This window comes from Phyllostomus discolor, chromosome 5 (genome assembly GCF_004126475.2).
Source record: "Phyllostomus discolor isolate MPI-MPIP mPhyDis1 chromosome 5, mPhyDis1.pri.v3, whole genome shotgun sequence".
Lineage (NCBI taxonomy): Eukaryota > Metazoa > Chordata > Mammalia > Chiroptera > Phyllostomidae > Phyllostomus > Phyllostomus discolor.
The window spans coordinates 108,414,165-108,438,922 of record NC_040907.2 but is presented as its reverse complement, the minus strand read 5'-3'; the positions used below and the strand labels follow the sequence as shown (position 1 = coordinate 108,438,922).

The 24,758-nt window shown below is 40.7% G+C and overlaps 1 pseudogene; it reads right to left on the bottom strand.

Annotated features, from left to right (window-relative positions):
• Positions 1-554: 554 nt before the first annotated feature.
• Positions 555-1,785, bottom strand: LOC114497692 (annotated as a pseudogene).
• Between the last annotated feature and the right edge of the window lie 22,973 nt (positions 1,786-24,758).

Here is a 24,758-nt window from a genome sequence, read left to right as displayed (position 1 = left end):
TCAGTTCTGGTTGTTTTTTAAATTTGCTGTTGTCTTTCTTTTGGTTGTGTGAGGACACACAGTATGTCTATCTATGCCTCTACTTTATCTCATTTAATCCACCAAGCAATCTTCCTATACAGTAGGTACAAATAGCAACTCCTCTTTACTGATGAAGAAGTTGAAGCTCAGAGAGGTGAAGAAATTGGATCAAGGTCACACAGCTAAGAAAGAGCAGGACAGGATGTTTTAGCAAGTTCCATCCATTTCTTTCTTTTTTTTCTTTGCTCTTTTTATATAGTATATTTTATTAGTTTGTACTAATACATTCTCATATTACAAAGGCAATTTAATACAAAGAACTTTTCTTCTGATATTGAATCATCTGAAATAACATAGAACTGTACATAAAAAAATCCTCATTTAGAAAACAAAAAGAAAAGCTAAACAAAAAAAAATTTTCCTTTTTACAGGTGGACTTTGAAGTGGACCTAATTTAGTTTTCTTTTCAAAAGCCTCCAAAGACAAAAGCAGCTGAAAACTTAATTAAATGAATAAAACACTTTTTTACTAACCTACTGGTCTCTGGCACCATTTTCTGTTTTCTGCTGTTTTAATGTAGGTTTTCCTTTTTTGTCTCTTCTCTTGCCCTTTTTCTTGTCCAGATGCACCATTTGCATCATGTTCCTCATCACTATGAAATTTAGTCTTCTTGCCCTGAAACTGTACTTTTCCTTTAGCAGACCCAGTCTGGGCAGCTTTATTTCCCTTTCCTTTTCCTTTAAATCTGCAACCTTTTGACTTCCATTTGTTTAGGGATTCTTGTTGATCTATGATTTTCTTCAGTGCTTCTATTTCCACATCTCTATCTAGTACTTCCCATGTCATTTCTTTGTTTCTTACTTGTAGGTTACCATTATTTGCATCTTTGGCTTTATCCAGTGCTTCCTTAGTTTTTTCTTTAAATAGAATTATTCCTACTTTTGCTCCTCTGACAAAGTCTATCCATTTTATTTCTCCATGATTTGAGAAAAGGATGTGCAAATCTTCTCTACAGATGTGATCATCTAGGTTTCCCAAAACTTTCAGCAAGCAGCCAATCTTTTCTTCTAGAGATTTGATTTCAGCATTTTCTGCTAACTTTTATTTTTCTTTTTGCTCCTTTTTAGCTCATAATTTTGCTTCCACTTTATTTTGCTTTCTTTTTTTTGCAAAATAATCTTCCTTGAAAAGTATTAGTAGATCTGTGTCTTTGTACTTTTGTCCAGGGATCTCCACAAACTTTTTAGCAGAGTCAATGCTATCAAACACAGCAAATATTGATCTCTGAAATGGTTTGTGCAATGTTCTTCTCATCTGAATATTTAGTACTTGACCTTTGTCTTCTAACCATTCTTTAATGTCATCAAGGGTTGAATCAGTAGGGGAATCTTTAATGTAAACAGATCTGTTTTTTACATCATTTTTATACTCATCAGTCACTTCAGGGAGGAGTTTGTTTGGAGATCTGATTTTGGTTTTATCTTCACTTATCTCCATGAGTTCTGCCTTTGGTTTGCTCAATGGTTTCAGTATTACATTAAAGTCTGTTGTTAGATGGTTTCACCTATTGAATTTTATCATTATTTCTAAAGGTACCCAGCTTTCGTTCAGTTTGATTTGTTCCTTTAAAAATTTTTCCCATGGCAAATTGAAGTCATCAAAATAATACTTGATTCAATGACAGATTTTAGCCTCCAGAGCAGCCATTTTTTCATCACCATTTTCGGCCATTGTGGCTATCTCTCAGATCCCAGTCCAGCAGACCCAGGCTACAGAATCATTAAGCAAGCTCTATCCATTTCAAGTTGGATAATAACTTGCTCATAAAACCATGTAGAACAATAAATAAATATATTCATATAAAGTGAAAAGGAAAAGACACAAAATATATTTTTTGGTTCAAGGGTTTGAGGAGTTTGAAGTGAGTCCAGCTTCAGGTACAGCTATTTCCATGGGTCTCAATGATGTCATTAGGACTCCCATCTCCCTCTGTCTGTGCTGCCTTTCTCAATATTAGCTTTATGCTCTGCCTCTCTGTGGGGAGGTAGAATGTTGCCCAGCAGCTCTCAGGGCACAATCTACCAGCTTGGCATCACATCAGAAAGAGAGCTTCCCCTTCCCATGGTTCTAGCAAAAGTCTTAGGATTAGGTCTCATTGGATCAACCTGGATCATGTGCTATTTTCATGCCAATCACTATGGGCTGGAGTGCTCCAATTGTTCTAGCCTGAGCAGCAAAATGTGGAGTCAGCTCTGAGAGCAAGGGAGGGGACCCAGAAGAGAATCAGGGAGAAGGGACCAGACAACGAGGTGGAAAGCAGGCAGACAAAGCACAAATGTCTACCTCAAGAGAGTGAGGGTGCCTGCCTTTGGAACTCAGCCTCTGACAGTAGAAGTATCCACTCTTGTGCTCTGTGCCTGGCTGTGATCCCAGGTGCTGCCTGGGAACCTACTATGTTCCAGATGTCTGCTGGATCAGAGATTTCTACCTGGGGGTGAACAAAGCCCTGAAATTGTACAAACACTTTGTACTTGCTATGTGGAGAGGGTATCCCCCGCTATCATCAGTACCTCTAAGTGGTTCAGAACCACCCTGCCAGATGCCAGGATACACAGGTCAGTACAGTTTAGTGCTGTGATCAGAAATGAAATGGTCCCTCCTCATTTCTAAGCCAGTGAGACCTGTAATGATGATAACTCCTCATAATAACCACAGGTAGCATTTATTGGGCACCTACTATGTTCCATACCTGCACTGGTTCATGCTTTGAGTGGTTTAAGCAACCATAAAGGAATTTAATTTCTTACTTTCCTACAGTTGCCCAGACCCCCAAAGTCTGGGCAACCTTCCAGAGAATCTAGGTATGCTGGAGAGTGTGTGCATGTTCCTTGTGCATGAGGCATGTGGGTCTGTGGAAGTGAGGCATGATGCCAGGGGAGCTGCCATATACAGTAGGCAGCACACCTTGGAGAAAGCTGGCTGGTCTCCAGGATGTAGCCTGGGAATGTGAAACACAGAGGCTGTTTTCTCTGGAAGTCAGGAGCAGTGGGGGAATTGTCTTCATGGCCTCATGATCTGCAGCAGTGACTATGTGTATGAGTGTTGGCCAGAAGGATCAAGTTGTTCCTAGGTGAATACTCCAGAATTAGGCACTGGAGAACTCCCTTGTCAAGGGGTATTTGAGGCACCTATGCAGGGCAGTGATGGGAGGCCCATTTATGGGAACCCCATTCTCAGCCCCAGATGGAAGTGTGTGGGTGGGAGCGTATGGCAAGTGTATCTTGGCACTGAGTGAGAGAGTCCAGAGAGCCATTCACCAGTGATTGCTGACCACCTATTGTCCTTCAAACTTCTCTCTGCAAAGGCCACAAAGTCCCTGGCAGGCCACAGCTGGCTGAGGATATGGAGGTGCCCATCTGTAAGGAGGCCCTTAGCTTGTTTGCTGAAAGGTCTGTGTCCCTGCTGACATTCTCCATTAGTGGCAGAGTGAGGAAAGGGCATATTTTTTCTTTTGTTTTTTAGAGCACTTTTAGGTTCACAGTAAAAATAGAGTGGTAAATACAGAGATTTCTCATATACTGTTTATTTCCACATGCACAGCCTCCTCCACCATCAACATCCTGCACCAGAATGGTTCATTTATTAAAATGATAAACCTACACTGACACACCATTATTACCCAAAGTCTATGGTTACATTTGGGTTCACTCTCAGTGATGTCCATTCTGTGGGTTTTGACAAATGTGTAATGACATGTCTCCACCACTGTACTATCATACAGAATAGTTTCACTGCCTTAAGAGCCTCCGTGCTCTTCCTATTCATCTCTCCTCCTCCCGTAACTGCTGCCAACCACCTATCTTTTTGCTGCCTCCACAGTTTTGACTTTTCCAGAATGTCACATACTTGGAAGCACACAGTATGTAGGCTTTTCAGATTGGCTCCTTTCACTTTGTAATAAGCACTTCAGGTTGGATGGTTTCTTTATGACCATGATTTTTTGAGGGAAACTGATGTGTGACAGAGGGAGCTAGGAGGTGACAGATGTTGGAGAGAGGTGGCAGAAAGATGGTGAAAGATGATGGCTAGGGGCAGAGGTGGAGCTGGAAGGTACTGCTGGATCCTGGCTCTGGGAGCAGAGAATTGGCTGTGACTGTGACACCGGGCTGCATTGGGCTAAGGAAGCAGGTGCACTAGCCACCTGGCTGCTAAGTGAAAATCTCAAAGGACAGAGGGGCCCATGTATTTTTTTTAATTATTCATTTATTTTTAGAGAGGAGAAGGGAGGGAGAAAGAGAGAGGAGAAACATTAGTGTGTGGTTGCCTCTCAAGTGCCCCCTACTGTGGACCTAGCCTACAGCCCAGGCATGTGCCCTGACTGGGAATCAAACTGGTGACCCTTTGGTTCACAGGTCAACACCCAATCCACTGAGCTATACCAACCAGGGTCCCATGTATTTTTAATAGATGTAATTTTGTATTTTTGTGTTTATTGTGGACCCTCAAAGCATGGAGCCCCCTTTCTTATGGACATGTAGCACTTTCTGTGTGTTCATGTGGGTACTTAGGTGCCTGTTTCAATGGCGATGTATTGTCAGGGTCACTCCTTCTTCTCCAAAGGGACTGGCTGTCATAGGACTTGGAGGCTGCCCTGCTTACCTCAGTCTTCCCCCCAGAAGACACAGCACATAGGTGCTGGGGCTCAGGGGCTTTGGGGAACACAAGATGGGTAGGTTTCTATAAGGGTCCACTGGCTACTGAGCCCTGTGGTCACATGCAGTGAAGTAGAGCACAGTCTTCCTGCAGGGTGACTCTGGTCTTGCTGGTCCTGGGCCAGGGAGCTACAGCTGTGGTAATGCTGGGGACTCAGTGCTACTCTGGAAAGAAATAGCAAAAACCTCAATTAATACTTCTGTAAACCAGCTTGAACTAGTATTACTTTTTTAAAAAAAATTTCTTTTTTTCTCTTCAACATCAGATGCTATGAAGACGGCAATCCAAATTCTTCCCTTCTCCACATGTATATGCCCCTCCTCCCATGAGGTGGACATGATGCTGTGACAGTTCTGTACATATCCCCTAAGAAGGCTGGAAGCTTCACTTTATCTCTTTGGAAGTCAATTGCCATACTGTTAAAGGATTACACTAGTCTGAGGAATGATGAGAGGTCAAGTGGGTAAGAGGCACCGGGAGCTCAGGTACCAGTTGTGTGAGTAAAGCCTCATGGATTTTCCAATTCCTATCAGGCCTGGAGGGAGCAGAGGGAAGCCTCCAGCACACATTTTGTGGAGCTGAGAAACTGCTTAGCCTAGGTCTGCCTGCTTACTGTACCAAAGAACCATAAGAAACCATAAAAAGCTGTTATTTTAAGCCACTCTATTTTGTTATACAGCAGTAGATATCCATAACACTCTCCAAAAAACATGGAAAAATTTGATGGTCAAATGTTTGATTGAATACCTACTGTTTGCCAGGTTCCCTGCTTGGGGCTGGGGCCATAGAAATAAAACAATAAAGGACCCTTGACTCAAGAGCTCACAGTTGGAAGGAGGCAACTCTAACAAAGTGTTTTGCCTAGTGGATGAACAGCAAGGAAAGTGGAAGGTGATGTAGGGATCAGGGGGAGAGAGACTGTGTTCTAGAAAGGCAGGAACAAGGCGAGGCATGTCCCCCAGTTCCACTGCACATAAACCACTAGTTTGTGAGATTTCTTTCCAGGAGTTTATGTGGATGGATTTTGCCATAAATGCAATAAAGATGCTGTTTACAGATGATGACAAAGACTTACCACATGCCAGATGCTGCGGATCATCTTATTGTTTTGTTCACAACCACACACAAAGGAGAATATTGTATGGTCCCATTAAATCGATGAGAAGCCTGAGGATTAAGGACCTGAAGAGACTTGCTTAAGGTGAGGCAGTTAATAAGGGAGAGAGGCAGGACTGCAACTGAGGATGTCAGACCCCAGAGGAGGAGCTTGCAGCCATAATGCTGCTCACCTGCTTTTTAAGTTAACATTATAAATCAAGCACATCCTCATTTTAACATTTTAACGATGTTAAAAATGATTTCTGAAATGGCATAGTAATGGCTATATAGTATTTCATTTTAAAGTCTCCTAAAATTTAACACTTTAACACTTCATATTATTTCTAGCATTCAGAAAGCAACTTTCCACATCAAGCCTTGCTTTTGCATTTATTTGTGCCCCCCCATTCTGTTATCTAAAAAAAGAATTTTGGGCAGATAGATCTAGATATATCTATATCTATATCTATATCTATATCTCCTTTTGTGAATATTGGGTTATTTGCTTTTTTCTTTTAAAAATTTTTTTGAGGCTAAAAGACTGAGAGTTACAGCCAAGATGAAGGTGTAGGTAGATATACTGTGCCTCCTCACACAACCAAAAAAAAGGACAACAATAAATTTAAAAACAAAAAACCATAACTGCCAGAAAATTGAACTGTTTGAAAGTCTGACAACCAAGGAGTTAAAGAAGAAATATTCATCCAGACCAGTAGGAGGGGCAGAGCTGGGCAGCTGGTGTGGAGAGCATTCACCACAAGGCAGTGGCTAGAGGACTGGGTGAGATGGTGACTGGTGTACCAGGCGGTCTCACATTTGTCTGCAGATACTCTGGGAGGAACAAATGGGGAATGAGACAGACCATGCAACCCAGGGTTCTGGAGCTGGGAAATGAAGCCTCAAAACCTCTGACTGAAAAGTCTGTTGGGGGTAGAGGCAGCAGGAGCAACCCCCAGCCTCACAGGAAAGTTTTTTGGAAAGAAACAATGCCCCCCACCCCACAGGGTCCTAGAACATACACAAAACCACACACCTGAGAGTCAGTACCAGAAGGGCCCAATTTGCTTGTGGGTAGGAGGGAAGTGACTGAAAGGTGTCAGAGAGCACAGCAAGCAGCATTGTTACCTCTCAGACCCATTCCCCACATACAGGGCCACAACCCAGCCACATGGGGTGCCCTGCCCTGGTAAATACCTAAGGCCCCACCCCTTACTACATAACAGGTGTACACAGACAAAAAAAAATGGCCTAAATGAAAGAACAGATCAAAGCTCCAGAAAAAATACAACTAAGCAACAAAGAGATAGGCAACCTATTAGGTGCACAGTTCAAAACACTGGTAATCAGGATGCTCACAGAAATGGTCAAGTATGGCTGCAAAATAGAGGAAAGAGTGAAGGCTATGAAAAGTGAATTAAAGAAAATGCCCAGGCAACCAATAGTGATGGGAAGGAAACTGGGACTCAAATCAACAGCTTAATCAGAAAGAAGAAATAAATATTCAGCCAGAACAGAATGAAGAAATAAGAATTCAAAAATATGAGGAGAGGCTTTGGAACCTGTGGGACAACTTTGAATGTTCTAACATCTCAGTATAGGGATGCCAGAATGAGAAGAGGAAGAGCAAGAAATTGAAAATTTATTTGAAAAAATAATGAAGGAGAGCTTCCCTAATCTGGCAAAGGAAATAGACTTCTAGGAAGCACAGGAAGCTCAGAGAATCCTAAAGAAGTTGGATCCAAGAAAACACACACCAAGGCACATCCAAATTACATTACCCAAGATAAAGATGAGAGAATCTTAAAAGCAGCAAGAGAAAAGGAGACAGTTACCTACAAAGGAGTTCCCATAAGACTAACAGCTCATTTCTGAAAAGAAATCTTGCAGGCAAGAAGGGGCTGGAAAGAAGTATTCCAAGTCATGAAAGGCAAGGACCTACATCCAAGAATACTCTATCCAGCAAAGCTATCATTTAGAATGTAAGGGCAGACAAAGTGCTTCCCAGATAAGTTCAAGTTAAAGGAGCTCATCGTCACCAGGCCCTTATATGAAATGTTAATGGGACTTATCTAAGGAAAAGATGCAGATCAAAAACTATGAACAGTAAAATGACAGCAGACTCAAAACTTTCAACAACGGGACCTAAATAAATAAAACCAAACAACTAGAACAGGAACAGAATCCAGAAATGGAGATCACAAGGAGGGTTATCAGCAGGGAGGGGAATGGGGAGACGGAGAATGGGGGAAAAGGGATAGGGAACAAGAAGCATAAATAGTAGGTAGACAATAGACAGTGGGAGGTTAAGAATAGTCTTGGAAATGTAGAAGCTGAAGAACTTATGTACAACCCATGGACATGAACTAAGGTGGCTGAGGGTGGGTGGGAGGGAGGTGATGAGCAGAGGGGAATAAAGGGGAAAATGGGACAACTGCAACAGCATGATCAATAAAATATAAAAATGTTTTTGAGTTACAGTTGGCATTTAGTACTATTTTATATTAGTTTCAGGTATATAGCATAGTGCTTAGACATTTATATAATGTATGAAGTGATCACCCTGATGAATCTAGTACCCACCTGGCACCGTATATAGTTATTGCAATATTATTGACTATATTTCCTATCCTCTGCTTCACATCCCTGAGTGGAAGGGGGCTACCACTCTGGGCTTCCTAATCCCTTCACCTTTTTCACCCAGCTTCTGGCTCATTTTCTTAGGACAGATTCACAGAAGGGTAAATGAATACTTTAAATTTAGGTTTACTATAAGAAATGCCTGAAGCAAAAAGGCAATCAACTTCTGTGGGTAAAAGTCCACCCATAGTTAGAATAATTATTCTCACATTTCATAGTTCTCTGGATGCACAGAGAGATACTTCTATAAAGGAACCAGCCATACTGAGTTATAGTGAAACTGCCAGTATGTTTTCCCTCAAAACTTGAAGTGAACCTGTGGCTGAGGTTTTAGGATTCATATGTGCTGGGCTGTTACCTCAGTGGATATGAGCAGAAAGCAGAAGTGGTCTCACCTCCCTGCCCCTTCCCCTTACTTGAGTCAGGCTGGCCCCTTCATTGGCTCCTGTGCTAACAATTTCCAGGGTAAGCCTCAGAGTGGGTGACCATGTTTTGTCTGAGCAATGGTTCTGTCAGTTATTAGTGGTGAAGATGGGGGCACCTCTCTTAAGGAGCAAGTATTGCTATGGGCATGTAGCCATGTTATGGTCTTGAGTCTCACAACTGCCATCATGAGGCTGGGGGGAGGAATCAGTAGCCCCCTTTTTAGAAATGTGTGAGAAGGCTCGGAGGAGTAACCTGTGCCATCAGCCATGCTGTCTCCCAGCTTTTGCTTTTGCTTCCTTGATGATGAATCCTAATCATCCACCTGATGAGTCTAACAGCCTCATTTCTCTCCATTTTTTCCAAATTCGTTATGTGATGTGATGGTAAATATAACCTGCCTCTGATACAATGGTGTGCTGGTAAGTGACAATAACTGGCTTTCAAAAATGCATCTATCCTTCCCCCTTCCCTTACTCCCTACGGCCCTCCATCTACCTAAGTTTATTATAAATTTTACTGACATAAGGTATGTGTAGCATATGATTTACAAATAATAGAATACAATTCTCTGTTGTAAATTCTAAGCAGCCAGTTGATTCTTATAGAATGTTTTCTCACCTTTAGCCACATTCTTGAATCTGGAGGTAACCTATAGTCTCAATTTAAGTTTGACAAATGGAGTTGCATCCTGACCCACAATACTTGACCCAATAATTTCTAGTCATTAAATCTAATACGTAATCTACTGTTAAAGTGTTTCTTATCCTCATACAGATGATATTCTTTTAACTGAAAACATTTTCAGTTTTCACACCATGGATGTCAGAACTATACTTAGTTTTCAGCAGTGTGAGTAACTTCATTGAATTGGATTATCATTTTCAAATTGGAAAAATATTTCCTCAATTTTTCTTGTGCTAGTCACAATGTAATGGCTGCAAACACAGCACAGCTAAAATTTAGTCCACATTAGAAATAGTTTATCCACCACTTCTTAAGCCCTTTTTGTAGCTTTTTCCATTTTTGGTGGTGTAATAAATTCTCCCACCAATATGCCGTCACCAGATACACAGTTGGCAGATGTGCAGTAGCATGTCTTACACAGTGTTTCCATCACACAGACACAGTAGGTCTTTGTAACCTCAAGAACACAAGGGTAAATGTAAAAAAATAATGAGTTATTTTTGAGCACTTATTACCTTGTTTTAATATAGTTTACTTAATGATAAACTTATTTAATTTAATTTTAAAGTTTTATTGATGCAGAAGTACTATTCTTTTCTCTGGGTCAATCATGTTTCTTGGTTCTACAGTGAATGTTTTCTTTGAGATCACCATATTGTCAATGACATTTATTAGTTTTCTAATTTTTATTGTTAACCCATTGACAAAGCAAGTAAGAGACTTTTAGTTTGCTAACAAAAATATTTTAAACCACAATGATGTGAGAACAATAATATAAAGAACAAAAACAGAGAGAGGAAAGAGGAAGGGAGAATAACTACACTACTATCCTTATCTTTTATAGTAGCAAATATTATCTTAATTTAGTACATATTTGAGTGAATATACTATTTAAAGCCATAAAGCACTTACTGGAAGGAAGCATAAAAATATCTTGAACAAAGTAGGAAAGGCAACATTTAAAAAAATAAAATATAATTACAAATCAGGAAGGAGTATGGGAGAGATAGGAAAATAATATAAACAATAATTATGTTTATTTTTCATTTCTGAAGGTCTAAGGGTACTATTTCAAATTAATCCTAAAATAGAAGTAAACAGTACAGCTTTAATTGTACTCAGCAGAAGATCTAAAAATAATCACTCTTAGTGATTATTTGGCCAAAAAGTAAATGACCATGGCCAAAAGTGAAGCTGCTTTTTATGTTCTGATACACTGAATTTTGCTTCCATGTGCAGGTATAATTTTGTAAGTTAAAAAATAAAAACTTAAAAAGCAACTGCTTTCTGCAGCCTAGACCCCATATACTTTGCAGTAGTCCCTTTACAGTATGTGCTTTTGACAACATGTGCAAACATTCTGAAATGCCTGAAGTCACATTTAATTTCTACTTCCAGCTCCTATGGCCCTCCCCCTTCCCTCTCTCAGCCAGGGAAGTTCAGCAGTTACAGTGAGAGTGGTCATATTTCATGCTTCTTTACACCACCAACAATGTTCTGAACATTGCACTCTGCCATATGGTACTGTTAACTGATGGTTGTTGGCATCCATTCAATGGCAAGGGGAATCTCTACTTTGGAGTGCAGTGAAGAAGAAAACTTTTTTAAGTGCAAAGAGCTAAGGTGTGATACAGCATGGCACTGCTTCGGAGCAGCTCAATAATATCATAGCTCAATTATGAAACAGGACAGCATGGCTATGAGGTAGCCTTGGGCCAGGCCTCCCTCTGGCTGGTTGGCCGGCAGACATCTGTGTTTCAGCTCCATCTGGGGAAACAGAGTCTTCAGTCTTTGGTGGAAAGGGAAAGTGCACTCTTTGAGTCACTGGAGAGCTGCTTTATATAGAAAGATGTCCCCACCCCAGGTCCCTGATTAGTCTGTGCTCATGAAAATGAGGACTGCAAATTCTCAAAGTCTGGTTTGTCCAAAAAATACTGTCCTGATTCGTCAGTGAAGATACTTATGGGGATATACCTGTGCAGCTCCAATTGGACAGGAAAGCCTCAATCCTCTTGGTTGAAATACTAATCTGGAAATGTCTTTGTAAGGTGTGGTTCAGCTGACAGAACACAGTGCAGGCAGGCAATGCAGGAGGCAGGCTTATTCAGGCTTCTCCCTGAAGTACAACTTGTGTAACTGGCCTCTTTGGAAATGACTGCTAGGTTCTGTTTTTTAAATTTGAGACCAGTTAGCCACCAGGAGCCCCTTTCTGTAAGTATCTTCTTTCTCAGAGTCCACAGCACATTCTTATTATTAATCCTCATTATCTTAAATTTATCTATATGAAGAGGAAGGCTCAGGGTGGCTAGATGACATCCTCAGAGTCCTACAGTGTGGTGGCTTAACTTGGCAGGTCCTGTTCTCTGTAGCAAAGGGTTAAGATAGCTAACCCAATACTGGCCAGAGCATTATCCTCTCCAGGAAGTGTACGGCCCCCCCGAGTAAGAAGTCAGTGCCTAAGGCTCCCATTGTAGAGATCCTCAAGTCTCATACACTCTTCAAAGTAGAGGGGGAGTCTGCAGCCAGCAGATGGGGACTTTCCTTCCTAGTAGCTCAGGGGCAGAACAGGGTGGGAAGGCATCATTCTGTCTGCCCCTGGAAGTCCCTCAAACTGCAGAAAGTCACTAGTGTGCCTCCAAGCAGGTCTGTGATAAGAGGAAGGCACTCTGATCTGCCAGCTTTAATTCTCAGTAAAACAAAATTCCTGTGAAATGTGCCCATGATCACCCTTTTCCTTCTCTCCACACCCTCCTAGATCTGCCTCCCATCCCCCGCCCTCCAGCAAGATGTGACTGGTCCTCTAGCTGTTCTTCCTTTGTTAGGCCTTGTGGATGCTAGAAATAGTGCTCTTAGGAGGCAAGATGGCAAAATCCCATAGCCTCTTCTCCGACCACATGGGCTCAGTACTCCTGGTGGGAACCAAGGTGGCCCCGTTGCTGTTGGTGCTCAGAGCTAACATTGATCTCTGGCACTGTCTCTTTTGGCAGGGCATGTCCAGGAACCATGGCTGAGTGGATGCCCACAGGGACCATGGGCCAGATACCAAGGTGGCTAGTGAAGTGTGGAGCCCCACCTACTTCCCTTGTAACCAAAAGCTGACATCTGGAGGGAGCTGTGTGAAAGCAAAGTGGACCCCAGAATGGCTGAGGAGGAACCTGAACCTGTGAATGACCTTGTACAAGGAAAAAGGTGTTTTCCTTCTTTCACAGCATCTCAGTCCATCTTGGCAGGAGTTCAGAGGGAGGCTCCTCCACTGAGAGGCATTTAACCTTGGCCAAGCTCATACATGCATGCAAGAATGAAAGTTAGGCCACTCTGCTCTTTATACTCTGACACCCTGCCTGTTTGTGCTGTGCCCATGAGAGGCCTACAAAACCTCTTAGGTCTTTGAACACACCAACCTCAGGCTCCCAGGCCTTTGGTTTTCTCTGCCTTCCTTCAGAGTTAAGAATGATAGCATCTCTCAACATGTTCTCATTCCTTTTGTCTCCTTCAGTTCAAGCAGAGGACATGCCTAGCTGTTAGTCATTGACCACTGTAAGATGACCTCTCTAGAGCATGAACACCTGGCCAGGTTATAGGATGAGACACCCTTTGTGCCTCTTCTACCCCCAACTCCTCATGTGGTTGCAGTCAAAAGAGCCAGTTTTGCTCAGTGTGAGCCAGGTGGGCATCCTGCCACCAGTGATTATTCTGATTGGGGTACCAACCCATACTGACCCATAGTGACCCAGTTATAGTCACTTCCCAGGTTCTGTCCAGGCCACATTTGGTTGGTTCAGGTGTTCACTGACCCAAATGGAGGTGTGAGAATAGAAAACAACTTTCTTTGGGAGGCTAGAACTCATGTGACAGGGAACTCTCAGGAGCCAGGCTGGCTGTGTTCTGCCTTGAGTGCTGTGAACCAGGGTGGAGCTGGGAGAGACCTACACACAGGATGATACAGACAGTGGGGTTCAGGGACAAGAGGAACAGCATCTTTGGGGTTGCTCATTCAAGGTTTGCCCAGGGAGTCACTTATTCTTCCTAGCCAGAACTCTTGAGGATACATAGCAGGCCTTTGGGTGCCACTTTTTCTACTTCGTCTTTCTGGTTTCAACCTAGGAGAGTTGAGCATCACCATACAGCACTTTTCATCCACTGTGTCAGCTTACCTGCAAGCTTCGGGAGGGGGGGGTCTCCAACAGGTTTCCTCAGGTTTCTGTGGCCCTCTGATTTCTGTGCTCCCAGGAGTCATATCTCAGCCCTTACCATCTTCTGTGGTAGGGGAAGGTGTTGCCAACTGTCTTCAAGGTGCTTGATGCTATTAGTGTTTTCTTTCTCTCATTTGAAGATAAATTCTTCTCAGGCTGTCCCTGTGGGAGAGTTCTCTGTACCTATTACATGCTGAATATGACCTTTAGAAACTGTGAAAGAGCCTCTCCTGGATTAGGAAGAATTTTAGAAGGCTCACCATCCAAAGGTCTTAACTGCTCTCCCCTGTGGCTTTGCTATGGATGGCATCCTTCTTTTGCCATCTTTGTCCAGGACTCTGTTGGGGCCTGCCATGATTGTTCCTGGCACTATACATGCAGTATGCTTTTCTCCTGTCCACATTCCCTTTCTTTCCCCTACTCCTCATGAAGCAGCTGCTGCAGATGTGGTTGATTTGGTGTGACCAGCCCAATCCTTTCATGGCAAAGTCCCATGCACTTGTGAAATGAACTCATGGTTTGATTTGGTTTCCCCAGGCCTGTAAGCAGCCTCTGGGGCCACGTGCACCAGTGCTTAGTTCTGCCTCCTAGCTCTCCACACTGGCCTACCCTCAGGCTCTCACTCATAGTCTGGTGCCCTGGCTCAGAGTCTGGCATGTCCTTGAGGCTGACCTACTTGGTGTCCACTTCTGCAGAAAAATGTCCCTACTAGTGCCTGTCAGATGCTATGTGAACTCTTTATTGCTTTTATTAGCATTTGTTTAGTTTTGTTTTTGACATGTAAACAGTGCATTCATTTGGATTTTATTGAGTTGTGAGAGATTATTTATTTTTTCATATATGTATATCCATATATCTGATTATCTTAACACTACTTATTAATAATCCATATTTCTTTCCTTACTGATTTGAGATGTCACCTTTGAGTATACTAAATTTGTATATGTAATTGAGGCTATTTCCTGGTATTCTATATTGTTCCATTGTTTTGTTTATCTATGGGAACATTGTTTTTGTGATGAAAGATGTAGAATATATTTTAATTTCTGGTAAAAGTAGCTTTCCATTTTTACTCTTATTTTTTAACTGTTTTATTATGGGAGAATTTGAACATGTATAAAGTAAACATAATGATACAATGAACCCATGTACCCATGGTCCAGCCTTCAACCTTGATCAACAACTTGCCATTTTTGTTTCATTTATACCTCCACCCATCCCCCACTTAATTATTTTTATAGATTTTTAATGTAAAGTGTTATATATATCTAAATGTACAAATCTTAACTGCATGATTTAAAAAAATTGTTCCACCTGTGTAACCCATACCTCTATCAAGACATAAATACATCACCTCATAAAATTTCTTTGTGCCCCTTTCACTCACTATACTACCTCCTTCCCAGAGGCAACCACTGTTCTAATTTTTTTCCAGTATAGATTGATTTTGTGTGTAAATGGAATCACAGAATGCATTTTTTGTGTGCAGCTTCTCAGTAATGTCTATGCAATTTATTCATGTTGAAAGATGTATCAGTAGTTGGATATTTTTATTGTTAAGTAGAATTCCACTGTGTGTATATATACCATGATTTGTTTATTCATTATCCAGTTGATGAAATTTGGTTTGTTTCTGTTTTACAGCTGTCATTAATGAAGCTGTTATGAATATTCATGTATAATCTTTGTGTGAACATGTGTTTTCACTTATCTTGGGTAAGGTTATGGGAGTGGAATTGCTGGGGCACATGATATATGATGCTTACTTATCAGAAGATGCTAAACTGTTTTCAAAAGTAGTTCTATCACTATACATTCTTACCAGCAATGTAAGAGCATTCCAGTGGCTTTATATCCTCACTGTCAGGTGTTCATAATCTTTAAGTTTTAGCCATTCTAGTGGGTGTGCTGAGGTGTCTCAAAGGGTTTAATTTGTCTTTACCTGATAATTAACAATGTCAGCACATTTTTATGTACTTTTTGGCCATATACATATACATATATACACACATATATACACAAATGGTCTAAAGGTAGTCAATAATGTGTGTGTGTGTGCGCACATTTTGTTTTCTTGTGTCTAAGTCCATTTTTTATTGGGTTGTTTATCTTTTAATTAGTGATTTATTGGTGATCTTTATATGTTCTAAATATTCCTTGTTTATATATAACTTCATGACTATTTTTTTGACTTGTTTTTTTCATTTTCTAATAGTGGTCTTTAGGAAAATCAGAAGGAGTTTTAAATTTTGATAAAAGTTTAATTTATCATTTTTAAAATGGTTATTGCTTTCTGGGTTCTGTCCAAGAAACCTTTCTTACTTTCAGATTGCCTAGATTCTCCTATGTTTTCTCCTAGGAGCATTATAGCTTTAGCTTTTTCATTTTAACCTGAGAAACATGTGGGGTTTTTTGTATATGGTATGAGGTAGGTAGAGATTGGGATTGATTTATTTTCATCATGGATGCCTATGTGTTCCAATGCCAGTATGTTTCCCATGAATCTTTTTTCAAACAATTCCTCACCTGCCTTATTGCAAGGAAGAATGGGGCTTCACCCCATTCTTCAAGGCCTGCTACATATTGATATCCTCACTTTGGTTCCATGAGGTCTTCCCCAAAGTTGAGACTCTAGGGAAAACCTAATTTCTGCCAATGCCACAGCAGTGGTGTAAGGGCATAAAAGCACTCAGAATTAAACTGAAGCTTTCTCTCCAGGTTTAAAAAAATTGCTGTGTATACAATCTTCCTTCTTCTTGATCCCAATTGGTATTAAAAATATATTTTAGACTTCTGACCAAGATGGTGGCATAAGTAAACACATTGTACCTCTTCACACAACCAAAAGAAGAAGAACAACAAATTTAAACAACCAGAACTGAGAGAGAATTGAACTGTAGGGAAGTCTGACAACCAAAGAGTTAAAGAAGAAACATTCTTCCAGACTGGTAGGAGGGTGGGTGGAGATGGGCAGCTGGGTGGAGAGGATGTGCAGCAAGGCCATGGCTGGAGGATCAAGAAGGGGCAAGGCGGTGGCTGGTTGGACTGGGTGGTCCCACATTTGAGTGCCAGATAAACTGGGAGGAACAACTAGGGAGCGAGATAGGCTGCACAACCAGGGTTACAGTACAGGCAAATAAAGCCTCTAAGCCTCTGACTGAAAACACTTGTGAGGGTTGAGGCAGCCACTGGAGAAACTCCCAACCTCACAGGAGAGTTTGTTGGAGGGACCCACAGGGTCCTAGAACATACAGAAAACCACCCACCCGAGAATTAGCACCAGAATAGCCCAATTTGATTGTGGGTAGCAGAAGAAGTGACTGAAAGTTGACAGAGAGCTGAACAAGCGGGATTTTTCCCTCTAGGACCTCTCCCCCACAAACAGCACCACAACACTCAAAGTGGGTTGCCATACCCTGGTGAATACCTAACACTCCTCCCCTTCCTACATAACAGGCATGCCCAGACTGAAAAAAAAAAGGCCAAATGAAAGAACAGATCAAAGCTCCAGAAGAAATATAGCTGAGGGACAAAGAGATGGCCAAAATATCAGATGCAAAGTTCAAAACACTGGTAACCAGGATGCTCAGAGAATTGGTTGAATATAGTCACAAAATAGAGGAAACAGTGAAGGCTGTGAAAAGTGAAATTAAGGAAAATGTATAGGGAACCAACAGTGATGGGAAGGAAACTGGGACTCAAAATCAATGGTTTGGACCAGAAGGAAGAAAGAAAACATTCAACCAGAACAGAATCAGAGAAACAAGAATTCAAAAGTATGAGGAGAGGCTTTGGAACTTCCAGGACATCTTTAAACATTCCCACATCTGAATCACAGGGGTACCAGAAGGAGAAGAGGAAGAGCAAGGAACTGAAAACTTATTTGAAAAAATAATGAAGGAGGATTTCCCCAATCTGGCAAGGAAATAGACTTCTAGGAAGTCCAGGAAGCTCAGAGAGTCCCAAAGAAGTTGGACCCAAGGAACCACACACCAAGGCACATCATAATTACATTACCCAAGATTAGAGATAAGGAGAGAATCTTAAAAGCAGCAAGAGAAAAGGAGACAGTTACCTGCAAGGGAGTTCCCATAAGATTAACAACTCATTTCTGAAAAGAGACCTTGCAGGCAAGAAGGGCTGGAAAGAAGTATTCCAAGTTATGAAAGGCAAGAATCTGCATCCAAGAATACTCTATCCAGCAAAGCTATCATTTAGAATGCAAGGGCAGACAAAGTGCTTCCCAGATATGTTCAAGTTAAAGGAATTCATCATCACCCAACCCTTACTATATGAAATGTTAAAGGGACTTATGTAAGTAAAAGAAGATAAAAATATGAACAGTAAAATGACATCAAACTCACAACTATCAGTAACCAAACCTAAGAAAATAAAAATGAACTAAGCAAACAACTAGAACAGGAACAGAATCCAGAAATGGAGATCACATGGAGGGTTATTAGTGGGGGAGTTGGAGGGGGAGAGAGGGGGAAAAGCATACATGGAATAAGAAGCATACATGGTAGGTAGAAAAGAGACAGTGGGAGGTTGGGAATAGTATAGGAAATGTAGAAGCCAAAGAACTTACATGTATGACCCATGGACATGAAATAAAGGTGGGGAATGTGAGTGGGAGAGGGTGTGTAGGGTGGAGGGAAATAAAAGGGGGGAAATTGGACAACTGTAATAGCATAATCAATAAAACATATTAAAATTCATTGTAATAATAAAATGGGAAAGTTTTTATGATGAAGTCAGTGAATAAAAACTCTAACAGATTATGAAGCAAAATTTATGGCATGATTCTAAAGTGTTAAAAAAAAATAAGACCAAAAATACACTTTGGTAAACAGAAAAAAAAGAATGAAATCCTATTTTCACATGGCTATTGTTTAGCTGTTAGGGTATTAATGATTTTCATTTTCTTTTATAGCATAGCTTTTCTTTTCTTTTTTAAAAGATTTTACTTATTTATTTTTTTAGAGAGAGAGGAAGGGAAGGAGAAAGAGTGGGAGAGAAACATCAATGTGTAGTTGCCTCTGACACACCTCCTACCAGGGACCTGTCCTACAACCCAGGCATGTGCCCTTCCTGGGAATTGAATCTGTGACTCATTTGCAGGCCAACACTCAATCTACTGAGCTACAGCAACCAGGACTGATTTTCATTTCATTATTTATACTTTTGCATCATATACAAATTAAAATGATTTATTTTAAATGTCTGGAAAGTATTATTAACTTTTTAATATATTGTCTTTTGTATAGATCATAAGCTCTCTGAAAAGCATATGGTAGAGACCCGACAGCCTAACACAATGTATTCTCTCCTAATTACAGATCAATGTGGCACATAGCTGGACTGTACTTCCCTCTTTCCTTGACATTAGATATGGTCATGCAGTTACAATGAAATGTGAATCAAAGTGATGCATGCCACTTACAGGCTGGGCTTTTATGAGTGGAGATCTGTCTTGTACACTTTCTTTACCCTTTGCTGATTGGATGTGGATAACAAATAGACTCTAAGGGCAAAGGACTTTGTGTTTCTAAATGACTGTATAAGCGAGAACTACCTGCCCACTTTCAGCAAACTGTTGTAGGAACCCAGATGATTTGCCTTATTCATTTTGTTTCTCTACGGTCTAGCTGGAATCTGGCACAGAATAGATGCTCAGTGTGGGTTTGTTCATAGAACTGAACTATGACTTTTCCTGATGCCTTTTCACAAAGCTATAAATAAAACGTATTCTTAACTTATCACAATTTTATTATTACTCAGTTAATAGAATGCTATTTCATGTAAAATGTGGTAAGCTTGCAACAGTGGTGCTTCCATTTATTCCTTCATCTTTGGTGGAATTGTTGTCATGTATATTTATCTATATATGGTGTAAACTCCAAAGTTTTTTTTATTTAAATAGACATAGGCTTTTTAAAGAAATTAAAATAAGGAAAGGTACATAGTTGGTTCATATTTAGTTATACATTTGCCATTAATAGTGGGTTTCTTTCCCTTCTGTAGATCCAAGTTTCTATCTTAAGTCTTTCCCTTCAACCACAAAAACTTTCTTTAGAATGTCCTGTAGTACAAGTTCTCTGGAGATGAATGGTTTCAGCTGTCATTATCTGGAAATAACTTTATTACATTTTTATTTTTGTGAAGGATATCATTGGTTAAAGTGTTATGGGTTGACAGTTTTTGTTTTTTTTTCTTTTAGCATGTTAGAGATATTCTAGTGTCTTATGACTTCCATTGTTTCTGATAAAACATTTGCCTGAGGTTGTGTTTTTGTTGACTGCTTTTAAGATTATCTTTTAATTTTTGATGTTTATGAATTTGATTATGATGTACCCAGATGTGACTTTCTTTCCATTTTGTTCTCCTTGGGGTTTACTAAGCTTATTGTATCTGCAATTTGCTGTTTTTCAGCAAACTTTAGGAATTTAATATTATTTCTTCAAATACTTTTTCTTGCTCATCTTTCTCTTTTACCTCTCTGTGACACCTGTTACACACAGAGCATACTATTTGGTATTGTCCCAAATGCAACTGAGTGTGTGTTTATTTTCATTCAATTTTCTTTCTGTCTTTCAGATTGAATAATTCCTATTGATTCACTGATGGGATTTTTGTTTTTGTTTTTGTTTTTTAGATCAACAATCTGCTATCAGCTCACCAAGGAAATTTTCATTGCAGATATACTTTTCAGTTCTAGAATTTACATTCTAATCGTAAAAAAATTTTTTTCAATTACATTTTGCATCTAATATTGTTTTATATTGGTTTCAGGTACATAGCATAATGCGTAGACAATCATATACTTTATAAAATGTTCCCCCTGACATTGCCAGTACCCACCATATGGTACCTACCATATGTAGTTATCAATATTATAATATTATTGACTGTATTTCCCATGCTGTACTTTACATCCTCATGACTATTCTCCAACAACTAATTTATACTTAATCCCTTCACCTTATCTCCCCAACCCCTTCCCACACTCAAATCTTCTTATATTTTCCATTTATTTGCTGAAATTTACCACCTTTCAATTATTATAAATATTTTTAATTCTTTGAAAATATTTCTAATAGCTGCTTTAAAATCTTTGTGTGATAATTTCAACATCTGGTTCGTCTTGGAATCTGTTTCAGTTGATGGGTATTTTCCTTCTTATAGATTACATTTTTCTGTTTCTTAGTATTTCTACTAATTTTGGTTACAAGCTGGACAGTGTGGATGTTACATGAAAGGGATGCTGCATTATGTTTTCTTTCTTTAAAGAATGATGATTTTTGTTCTGATTGGCAGTTAACTTATGGAATATTCCTTTAGTTCTGTCAGGCTTACTTTTATTCTTTGTTAGGGCTAGTCCATTTAAATTTGGAACTTGTTCCTAGTTCCTGGCTTTTGATGTAGGGCATTGTTCTTATTTCTCAGGTGTGCCCTTTCTGGGGTATAAAATGAAATTCCAAGATTCCCAGTAAAGTCTCTCCACTCTGGATGAGATCAAACTCCAACTTTCGTAACATTCCCCGATCTTTGTTATCTCCATTCTGTTCTCAACCTTGGAGCAGAGGATCTCTATTCAGTCTCTTAGAGTCTCACTCATTGCATATACAGGCAACCCTCAGCTAAAGACACACACAATGAATTCCTACACAACACATCCTTCTCAGGACCCTGTCCTGAAAATTCCAGCCCCTTCAGAAACCTGGAACTATTTGACTTACACCTTTTCAGTTATGGGAGGTTACTGAACCTGGGGCCCCAGCCTCTTGCAGAGTAGCAGGAAAGCACCAGCAGGAAGAAAGCCAGGGTAATTGTGGGACTTACCTTATGTGGTTTTCTTATTTCAAAGATCATAGTCTTATGCTGCCTGATAGTAAATGCCTGAAAACAGTTTTCTCATAATATTTGTTCTATTTTAGCATTGCTTTCAGTGAGAGGGTATGCCCTGTCAAAACTGGAAGCAGAAGTATAATTGTTATTTTTGGACAGTAAGAAAAAAAATCAGAGTATTTCACATTTCCGCTCAACAAAAATGCACATGTACTTGGGCAGTTCGTAGTTGTCCTGGCTGTTTCAATGTCTTAGCATGAGTAACTCTCTCAATAATAATTCACATTTGTATAGACCATTTTAGTGTTTTAAAGTTCTCTTGTAAATATTGCTTCATTTCTTGTATCACAGTGCCCTGCATTTTGCTGTGCATAATGCACACCCACATTTTTGGCCCAAACTTTCAGGAAAAAATCTTGTTTTAATTTTTTAATTCAATTTTTGTTTATTTATATTTAGGTACTTGTTTTTTGTATTATAAAGGAACTTTAGCATTTATTTTTGAACATATTATGGTATAAGAAATTTTATTTAACAAACAATTATAAAACAAGAACAAATATAAGGTTTTTCAGGTACTACCCATGTATAATGCACATCCTTATTTTTCCCTCAAAAATTTGTGCAGAAAAGTGCACATTGTACACAGAAAAATATGGTAGTTCCATAAAGATGTTAATTGTCTTAATGTAGTCATGAGAATTTCAACCCAGATTTTCAACCTAAAATTCTAGCCTCTATGAGCCTATTATCTTTAGTGAACCAAAGTAGGTCTCTTTTTAGGGCATAGTCTTATACCAACTGCCAAGAAAATGAACATTTTCCTAACCATTTCCTATAATGGTACACACTATAGCACAGTGGATCCTGGAACTGGTATAACCATGAGTTTTAATTTAAATGTTCCTTTAAATGTACCAGAGGCCATTCTGGCTTGACAAGGTCATATTGTGCTACTACACACACTCACTGCATGTCTCAGGATGCTCTGCAGTGCCCTATTGTGCTGTGCACCCTTACACCTTCCATTCTCACTTCCTTTCTACCCAAGGACAGTGGAATGAGAAATGAAAGCCTGAGCAGAAATATTGGAACCTTTGTCCATGGAGTCAGCATGAGCATGTGGCCCAGGTCCTCAATCAGACAGGTCTATTTTGGCCACTGTTTACTGCAAATTTGCATTGGTAAGAGTTGAAGTTTCATTACAAATGGTGCTTTCATCTTGAAACAAATCTCAGCTTTTTTTGCATCCCATAACAGGTGATGTTACCTTTCATTAATAGTTACCTATAAGTGGTCAGTTGGTTGTGGGTAGAAGAAACAAGTGAAGAGCTAGCTTTAAGGCTTAGGCAATCATTCCAACAACTTCTCATGCTCATGTGGCACAGGGAGGCATTGTGTTTGAATGGACATGCTGGCTGGTCATACATGAATGATAGGAATAGATGATAGGAATGATTCAACATAATAAATTCAAAAGAAGAAGAATATTGATACTGAGATTCGGGGAACTTCATCCTATTATTTAATTTTTTTTCATCTTGATCAAGTTAGGTCTGAGGATGGAGAAAGGGATGTAAGCTCTCTCTGGGCTGGCAGAAAGGAGGCCCATGCAATGTCCATGGAGGCTCTTTAGACACACCTCTAATTAAATTCACATAAATACCATCATCATTGTCATTTTACTGGAGGCTCAGAGAACATAGGTGGGGCTGAGGAAGAGGAAAAGTCCAGCCTGATAGCACTGAGCTAAAGTCTTTTCCACCATTCACAAGCTTTTCCTCTTTATTCTTGCCCCCATCAGCACTGCCTGACCACTGAGACATACTGCCCTAAGGGCTCTCTCTGCAGGGCCTGAGTCACCCACAAGAACTCTGGCAGTTTTGTTGATGGCTGAGGAGTGGGCAGAATCAGTCATTTGCAGATTCCCCACTTCTCCTTTCTCCAGGAAATGAGCAGAGGCCTAGCTTGAGTGACTCATAGTGAAACACCATTGAAGGCTGATGATGCTGGACCGGGTCTTCTTTCCTCAAGCCTGGGGGGTTCTGACTGGACGTGGGGGCACCCATGCCATCTGATGTGTGCAGGCCCTGACCGACACACCTCTGGGTAGGTTACCTTGCTCTTGTCCAAGCCAGGCTAATGCAGAGGTGGGCATAGGGTTCCTGTCTGTCAGGGTGGGGCCTACTGGCTGCCTCCAGGAAAGCTAAGCATAGGAACACATTTGGCCACCAGTGCCTGGTCTGGGTTTGTGGATGTGGGAAAGGAGGTGAGCTAAGGAGCAGGAATTTTTTGCAGGATGGGCGGCACCTGTGGTCAGGGCCACTCTGATGCCGGGATCTGCTGGAGTGTCTGTCACTTCTGGGGCTTGCCAGGACAGGCCAGGCTCTAGCACCAATGCTCATCCTCTGACTCCAGGTCAGGTCTTTCCTCATGATTCTGCTGAAGAAGAAGGCCTGCCACACCCTAGGGAGGTGGTACCAACTGTTCAGGGGTGGAGAGGTGGGCTGACTATGAGACTCCCTTGCCTAGCCCCTAAGTAGGCCTCTGAAGGTTGAGCTGTAGGGCTCACTTCTGACTGGTCACCAAGAGAGCTGGCTCTGTCCTGGCCCTGTGGTCACTCCTGGGAGTCTGGTAAGTAGGTGCCTGTGTGGGCCTCCCTTTCCTCATCTGAATTACCACATTAAACCTTAGCAATGCCAACATTTTCTAAATGAGTAGGGCTGTCTTGTTGATTGAGAGTTCGCTCTTTTCCCCTCCCCTGAAACCCCACCTTTGAAAACACTGAACCAATCCTTTGTCCCAACCTGTCTGAAGTGATGAGCAGCTAATCTGGTTACTAAGAATTTTGTGTGTTACTACCCTTTCCATGGAGAATTTTAATTTTAATATGATTTTCTACATAATCATCCATTTCATTGTTAAACAAATATTTATTAAAAACCACCTCCTGCCAGTCACTGTTAAAGGCCATGGGGTCAGTGATGGGCCGGTGGTGCTTGGTGCCATGGGCTACAGTGGGATGGAGAGCTGGAAGTGGGGAGTGGGGGTTGGGAGGTTGGGAATATATGTGTCTGATGAGTGGAGAGTGGAAGGAAGGGAGGGCCTGAGCCCTGTGGTTTTCTGAAAAGAGATCTG